The sequence below is a fragment of the Myotis lucifugus genome, unplaced genomic scaffold (assembly GCF_000147115.1).
Source record: "Myotis lucifugus unplaced genomic scaffold, Myoluc2.0 scaffold_510, whole genome shotgun sequence".
NCBI lineage: Eukaryota > Metazoa > Chordata > Mammalia > Chiroptera > Vespertilionidae > Myotis > Myotis lucifugus.
This window is the reverse complement of record NW_005871558.1, coordinates 577,705-586,794: the sequence shown is the minus strand read 5'-3', so window position 1 is coordinate 586,794 and position 9,090 is coordinate 577,705.

Genomic DNA, 9,090 nt, shown 5'->3' with positions numbered 1-9,090 from the left:
AAACAAACAAAGGACAACATTAAACTATCTATACTAATAAAAGGGTAATATGCTAATTAAACCAGACGTCCGGACATCCTTCCAGACAAAGCCTCGGTGGGGGGGGCCGAAGCAGAGATGGTTAGGGGTGATCAGGCCAGCAGGGGAGGGCAGTTAGGGGCAATCAGGCCAGCAGGGGAACAGTTAAGGGGTGATCAGGCCAGCAGGGGAGCAGTTAGGGGGCAATCAGGATGGTAAGGGAGCAGTTAGGAGCCAGCAGTCCCGACAGTCATACATCCCCCGAGGGGTCCCGGTTTGGAGAGGGTGCAGGCCTGGCTGAATTTCATGCACCAGGCCTCTAGTCCTTATAATAAAGAGCTAATATGCTCATTAGACCAAACAGCAGAACGACTGTCTAGACAACCTTCCGGACGAAGCCGGGGCTGTGAGGGCTGGGGCTGCAAGGGTCAAGTCCCTTGCACAAATTTCGTGCATCGGGCCTCTAGTAAATTATAAGCATGAAGAAACTGAATAGATGCTGCTGAATTTGAATACTGATGTAGAGGAAAGGCTTAAGACAGTCACAGCGAATATAAATGAGAAAGAGAAAGAAATAGATATGGAAGAGAGAAAAACATTAAATATATGTATAACTGATGGCTCTGAAGTAAAGAGCCCAACATATGGGACAGAAGATGTATTTAAATATATAATCAAGTTAATTTGCATGAAAGGAAGGGCTGAATATACAACTAAACAGAACAAACTCTATTCCAAGAAAACAGGATGCAGAGTGTGAAAGACCAAAATATATTCTAATTAAGTTAGTGACCTTGTGTGATACGGAAAAAGTCTTCAGGCATCTTAACAGAAAAAGCCAATCACCTCAGGGGAGCAAGACTCAGTCGCTAATGTTTATTGGAATTTATTATATGTTAGACACTGTCCAAAGTTCTACGGGAACTTGTTCACTCTTCACAGCCATACCATCAGGAAGGTATAATTATCCCCCATGGAAATATTTCTTGAATAAGTTACTAACAGTAAGTCATGGTTTAAAGAAGTTACAAACTGAACCCCGTTCTAGAACTCAAGGGCTGCCTATCACAGTCGAAAGGACTTGGTGTTGTCAAAGGGACCCATTGTCTTGTGGGTACTTCCCTGACGGTAGCGTGTCTGAGCACATAACAAGGGTGGGATGACCTCAGCCAGAGAGACTGGGCCAACGCCAAAGGTGCTGGCTCAGAGGCAAAGGGCACCTGCCGTCCTGGCTCTCTGCTAACATCATAGGTTCCCCCTGAAGCCGGCAAACAAAAGAATAATTGCTTTTCGGGATAAGTAATCCTGGTACTGGCTGGAGTCCAAGACACACAGAAGGAATCCTTCTGGAAGATAAGTCATGACGTCTCCAGCAAGACCGTGGTTTTGTTTTCAAGATGAGGAAACAGGCCCGTAGAGGTAAAAGAAATGATCCATGGTCGCGCAGCTAGAACTGGAAGTAGAATCGGGTCACTTTCTGTGCGCCCTGAGGTCTGACACATGCTGACTGTCTCCTCAGATGGCTCACAGCCCCAACTTCAATCCTCAGAGGCGATGTCACCTGGCCAGGTGGCCTCCATGCTTTGTCTTTGGTTTTTGTAAACACGCTCTGGAGGAGCCCTGATCAGAGGGGGAGCTCCAGGTGCACAGTTCTCTCCCCGGGACCTCCCCTGCTCAGGGCAGAGAGCACCTCACCTGGGAGCGGATGCAGCCCCACCGGAGGGTCCACAGCATGTCCCAGAGGGGAAGGCAACGTGCTTTGATCTCACGTTCTGATCAGAACAAATGGGCCTCTGACCCCACCAGCTTCCTGAGGACCCTCTCCCCGCCATGGTCCCATGGCCACCAGGCCCTTTCGGACCTCTCCACGCCCAACTACCAGCCCGCAGGGCGGCCGTCTCCAACCTTGGGCCCACGTTAGCACTATTGTAGGCGAGTTTCTGGATTGATTCGAGGCTGTCGCTATCTCTTGTTCTGAGATCTGGGGCTAGACCTGATCAGAATGTCAGAATATCTCTAGGCTGGTCTGCTGCTTCTCTTAGATACAGACTCCAAAACCCCCCAACACCCTCAGTCTCCATAGTAACAGGCCCACCCTAATTGTGCGTGGGCCCAGGGCAAGAGCACACGCCAGATGTCTAAATGGTAAGAAGCAATAAGTCAAACCAATAAACTGTTAAATAAAACACATCCATCCTCCTATCTTGATAAATTTATCTTTCTAACAACAAATTTTTAAAATATGTGTGATGATTTTTATATGACTGCAAGTCAACAAAATTTCAAAGTTATCTAAATGTTATTATTGCAGGACATGTCTGGTTGATGGCCTGACAATATCTAGATGTGTAACAAAATAAAGCCATGTATCTATATATATAAAAGCCTAATATGTTAAGTGTCTGACTGTTCAACCAGTTGCTATGACACACACTGACCACCATGGGGCAGACGCTCCAGCCGGTAGGTTAGCTTGCTGCTGGGGTCCAGCCGATCGGGACTGGGTGAGACGGGCCGGACACGCCCTGGAGTCCTCCCATGGTCCCTCCCCAGTTGGCCAATCTCCTGTGGTCCCTCCCCAGCCTCTAAAATATTTCTTCTAATTAATTTCCTTTCAATGTGCACGAATCTATGCACTGGGCCTCTAGTAATTCACATATTATCACAGTATTTATGCCATATAATTAATTTTTCTTGTCTTCATTTTAGCTACATTGTGAATTACATTATTGTAATAAAGATGGCCACATAATTTGTTTTTCATAACAGTAATGATCTAAAAAGTAAGTAATAAAGGCAAATCAATCCAAAGCCAAATTTTAATATATTTTCATAACAGTATAAAGAAAATGTAAAAACTAAAATGGTTTTTTAAAGTTATTTTTTCTTAAAAACTTAAACTTACCTATAAAAATTAAAAGCCAGATTATAAAGTATAATTAATGAATATAAATATTTTTATCAAAATTCTTTAAAGATAAACTTTCTCATTTACTTTTTGCAAAAGTTAATGAACTCTTACTACATCTTTTTATAAAAATAAAACTGTATGTTAGCATTCTGTGCCCAACTAGTTAATAGAATATAAAAAGTTAATATCTCACTTCATACAAGTTGCATCTAGATGACATACAGTTGACCTCTTTGTTCACAAATTCTGTATTGATGAACTCACCTACTTGCTGAAATCTAATTGTTACCCCAAATCAATACTCACAGCATTTTCTGATCCTTTGGGGACATACACAGAGTCGCTTCGTACACACGGCCCAGCCGGGGGAACCGGGCGGCACTCTGCCCTCTTGGGTCAGCTCTCGCACTGTAATCACGTGTCCCTTCCCCACGCTGTGATGCTGTTGCGTGTTCCTCAGAGCAAGAAGGAAACACGTGTGTTGGGTAAGCTTCGTTCAGACATGAGTTAACGTGCTGCTGGCCATGAGGTCAATGTTAATGAGTCAACAATATCAATTAAATAAGGTGGCTTTAAACAGAAACACACATACAACAAGGTTATGTCTTGATGGGTCGATGAAAATGTTTAATGTGATGCTTAATATTGCGAAATGCCCTCCGGCTGGCACGTGCAAATGGCAGATTCTGCACTCGCGAGGGCCTCCAGCCGCAGCGGGAAATCCGAAGACAATGAAGAAAATGCAGGTACAAGAACCCATCGCATCCATACAGAGAAGAGGGCCTCGCAGGTTCGTTCATTTGTCTGTTGTCTAAATCTTCCCACTGCGTACATCTCCCCACACTCCCCAAACCGTAGCCGTCTCCGACGCTGACAGCGACACAGCCACCAACGCCACGGCCTGCAGGTGGAGTCACCTTTTGTTTTGAAAACATAGGGCAAGCGATGTGGAACAGCGTTTCTCTGGGGCCTCAATGGTATTGGCCGACACACGGGTGTTTAAGGTTACAGACCTGGCTCAGCCAGCGCTGAGCGCCAGGCCCTGGTGACAAACCTCCCTCCTGCGTGTTGCTGGATACAGTCATTCCTGGCACATGTGTTTGGTGTGCAGAACCCACAACACCTTGCCCGACAGAACAGAGTCCTGTCCAAGGGTGTACTCCACACCCACCTGCAGCTCAGTGACCTAATTCTACCCAGGAAGCGTCCAAGCCAAATACTGTGTTCATATGGTCCTTCCTCCACTCTTTTATTACATATATTTTATTGATTTCAGAGAGGAAGGGAGAGGGAGAGAGAAATGGAAACATCAGTGATGAGAGAGAATCATTGGTCAGCTGCGTCCTGCACGCCCCCTACTGGGGATTGAGTCCGCAACCCTGGCATGTGCCCTTGACCGGAATCGAACCCGGGACCCTTCAGTCCGCAGGCTGACGCTCTATCCACTGAGCCAAACCGGTGAGGGCTCGTCCACTCTTCTATCACAAGCCAACGCCATAAGGTCTGAAATTCCAGTCGGGTAGTGGAATGCTGCATGTGAGTTTTTTCAGAATGGCGTGTTCGTGTTTAATGTTTGCAGTCCTCACAGGAGGCGTGTTTATTGTTCTGGAGAAGAGGCAGCAGAGAGCCCGAGTATTTAGAAACCCACAGCATTTTTATTTTATTGTTTTTACAAGACGTCCTTTGCTGGGCATGCAGTCTCTTGCCCTGGTTCTTGCCCCGGTTCTAGATCAGCGTTGCCAGGCCATCCCCAGTTTTCCCAGCAGGAGTTACTCTGCCACTCTGCGCACGTTCCTGTTCTCCTTTTTGTTTTTATGTCCATCCTTCAGGGTTGGGCTCTGAGACAGCCCTTGCTGGTTCCGCCCGCCATCTGTGGGAAGTCCCTGTGTCTCCATTTGCAGAGCGGGGATGCTCGCGCCCACCACAGGGCATTGTTGTGACAGCGAGTGACATCCTCTCTACCATGGATTGAGGACTGGGCCAACCTTGTTGTTGTTATGGTGATGGGAGGGTTTGAGGAACCCTCCACCCTCCTCCATCAAAAGGATTTCATTGAACTTGGAGCCCTTCCCAGGATAACAAAGCAAGGAGTCATTAGAGATTCATGCTGCTCTTTTCTGAGCCAGGCGGGCCCCTGGCACAACATGGGTTCCTGGACGAGGGCTGGCGGGCTCCTTTCAAACTAAGAAAATACTTGCTCTTTCCATATGGTGTTGGACAAGGGAAGTTAAACATACGAGCACCTGGGAACACGGAACGTCTTCATCTAAGAGCTTCTGTCCATTTTGGTTCCACCTTACCCTTGGGAATAGCAACAAGGAAATTCCCACCGGAGCTCCCAGGTCCACGCTCACCCAGGTTGGGGCGGCGTGTCCTGGAGGGTGGGGGCAGCCTCCCGGTGCAGCCACCGAGCGTGGTGCCCACGGGGCGGGGCAAAAGCTGGGAAGAGGCTCCTGCCCACGCCCTCAGGGGCGCAGATGTCCCAACTGAGCCAGCCCTGGCCCGGCGGGGAGAAGGGTGCTGCGGGCCCCGGGCATCAGGGTCAGAGGGCCGTCATCGCGGGAACGAACACCAGACAATGGGCCACTTAGAACGCTCGGTGGGCAAGACTCTAACGACTGAATCAGGGCTACATGGAAAGAGCGCCGTGGGAAGGGCATGGGGACGGCAGGACACCAGGCAGCAAACCGTCAGGCCAGTCCTGGAAGCGGCCCCAGTCCCTGGGTGAGCGACGTGGAGGCGAACTGTCACCGGGACTTGGCTTGGCAAACACGGCCGAGGAGCATCGGCACCAACTACATTCATTAAACTCGATGGCCTGTAACGGCCCGCGCTTGCGCCTCCCGTGGTTCTCCCCGCACCTCCCCTGGCCCCGCACAGGCACACCCAGCCCATGGTGCCTGGGACTCACCCCACCTGAGAGTGAGAGGCAGCAGCCTCTAGTCATGGCTTCTTGTCGGCCAAGGGCCTCCCGAGGCTGCGTGCCTCACCGCCTGCACGCTGCAGCCAGAGCTGGAATCAAAGTCCGGGCGGCAGAATATTAGCCCCAGATGTGTCCACGCGCTAATCCCCACAACCCGTGCTCGTCACCGTGGGCAACGGGGACTTTGCAGGGTGGTTACGGTAGGACCTCGAGACGCAGAGGTTACCCCCGATTACCTGGTTGGGCCTGATGTCATCACCACACCTCTTATCGGAGGGACCCAGGAGAGGCCGGGGTCCACGTGACGACAGGACAGAGACTGGAGTGACAAGCCCTGAAGCAGGTGGGCCAGGAGCTGAAGGGTAAGGGAGTGGCTCTCCTCTCACATCCCGGAAGGAACCGGTCTTGGTAACACCTTGACCTCAGCACAGAAACTGGTTTTGCATCCCGACTTCTGCAAGAGGATAAATTCGCGTTGTGTTAAGCCACTAGGTTGGTGGCAATTGGTTACAGCGGCCATAGGAAACTAGGACGCAAAGGTATGTGTGAGGGTCCCGGGGCAGCTGATAATCATTCATTGGGCTTAGAACCTAATTCCATTTTAGGCACAAACCAGGGGCTTTGTTCACAGTGTGAGAATATGCAGGATTTTCCAGGGAAGAACGCTACCACGCGTCACTCCCCATTTCAGAGAACCACACCAACGACGGCAAAGCCACTTGTGATATTTGAGTCGCCAAGTCAACATGTCTTATCGGTCACGTTTATGGGGGTTCTCAGTACAAATGCCAACATCTCACCCTCACAAACTGAAACACATATGATTTTATTGTAAATATGTTCCTTCTTTCTTCCTCTATGGGGCCTCTATGACCTAGTAGGGCCTCGTCTTGCGCTTTAGAAAAATGTATGGTCCGGCCGGTGTGGCTCAGTGGTTGAGCATCGACCTATGAACCAGGTGGCTCATGGTTCGATTCCCAGTCAGGGCACATGCCCAGGTTGCTGGCCCGATCCCCTGTGAGGGGCGTGCAGGAGGCAGCCAATCAATGATTCTCTCTCAGCATTGATGATCGCTCTCTCCCTCTCCCTTCCTCTCTGAAATCAATAAATCAAGATAAAAATATGTGTGTATATATTTAAAGTATGTATGCATGTAGGCTGTGGCATGCATTAATTCTACTCCAGGAGATACAAGCTGTTGGAAATGGGACTTTGGGTCAGATGAGGCTGCTAGCGACAGCTCTCAAAGGCACTTCTCCGCACCTGCTACCTGGGTAACTACACCTTCCCCGGTGACCCCTCCCGGTGACCCCTCCCGGTGACCCCTCCTGGCGACTGTACTTCTCACTCTGAATCAGCAGCAGGGCACTCAGATCGGGACCTGCAGCCACGTTAGTGTTAATTGGCTCCTGAAAAACATGGACACCCTCATGGGCATTAGAGGGGCTTTAGATTCCCGAGCCTGCACGACTGAACCTGGCCTCGGTGAACGTGCTAAGCTAACCCTGACCCCAGGAGGCCTCCTGCTGGCTGCCCAGCCAGCCTCCCCCGGCGACCCCTCTCCACACGCCAGGGTCCATTGGCCGTCCACCTTCTGCAGTTGAGTCTGAATTTGCAGGTGAGAAGCTGAGGCTCAGAGAGGTTAAACAATGGTCTTGGGGTGCACACAGCCACCAGGCCAGGAGCCAGGAGTTGGCCACACGAGTCTCCCATTGTCCCCCCTTCCCCCGCCTCTCTGTGCATTAGCCACAGCTAACAGGACAGACCCTGAGGCTCCAGAGACTCGTGTGGCCAACTCACCAAAGAAACAGTCAACTATGTCCACGTAAGCGACCATGCCTAAGAGCACAGGACAGAGGTAAACAGCACACGTGCTGGCCCATGTCATCACTTTACTATTCGAGTCTTTTTAAATATATACGTATATGTATATACTAGAGGCCCGATGCACAAAATCTGTGCAAGGGGCTCGGCCCTCGAAGCCCCGGCTTCATCCGGAAGGTCATCTGGAAGGACGTCCAGAAGGTCGTTCGGCTGTCTGGTCTAATTAGCATATTATGCTTTTATTATTATAGATATATAATTTTTAAATTGATTTCAGAGTGGAAGGGAGAGGGAGACAGAGATTTTCTATCTCAATGGTGATGAGAGAGAGTCATTGATCAGCTGCCTCCTGCATGCCCCACACTGAGGATCGAGCCCGCAACCCAGGCACGTGCCCTAACCGGGAATTGAACTTTGACCTCCTGGTTCATAGATCGACGCCCAACCCCTGAGCCACGCCTGCCTGTTCGAGTCTTCTGTCCCCCTGTTTGCGTCCTCGCCCTGTGCCAGTGCCATAGGGAAGCTATGAACAGGCAGGGGCGTGTCCTCTTTCAAAGCCAAATGTGGGGCTGGGCCCTGAACCCAGCAATAAAGCCTCAGGTCTAACAAATGTAACGATGGGTGTCGCATGGAAGGGAGGGATCCTGGGGCCATAACCCAGCTCGTGGCCTCCCAAAGGCAGAGAGAGAGAGAGCTGCCCACCTCCTTCCCACCTCGTTCCTCGGGACCAGTCCTTCCTACGGCCCAGGCCCAAGCGCATCTCCATAATAGGGAAGCGAGTGCAGCCTTCCAGGGGTTGACTCTCAGGGCTGCGAAGAGCAGCTGCCGGTTCTTTGGTCTGCAGTATGTCACCAGTCACGTCTCCCTCCCCCTCCCCCTCCCCCTCCCCCAGCGGGAGTGTTTTTGGCCTTTCGCTCGCATCAGAATTTATTTCACATCTTGACACTGTTGAGACAATCCACAGCGCCTTCTTAGGGATGAGCTGCGCAGGAAGCCGCCGGAAATGGAATCGAAATGTCCCCTGTCCGCCAGCTGAGCGGGGGTGGAACCCTGCCTCGGGGGGACACGGGTCTGAGGGCTGTGTGTCCTCAGAGTGGCTGGAGCCTCCAAGCAGGAAGGTGGCCGTCGGGGGCCTCATTCCGCACTCGCCAGATGTGCTCCCCTGAGAGCTGCCCGCTGTTGTTATAAACACCCGGGAGAGCTCTCGTGTTTTAGGGCCGAGAGCGAGCTGTGAGACCACTGGTTTGGCTTACGGACTCCGACAGCCGGACAGTTTACTGCCGTGGCTGTGACATGATGGCCGCCATTTGGTGAAGACCAGGTCTCGGGCCACCTTGTCCTGGTGTGACCCGGGCTTGACACAAGGTCCTTCTCAGGCGCCTGGACAGGCTGGTCAGCCCCGCCTGTATGTGTC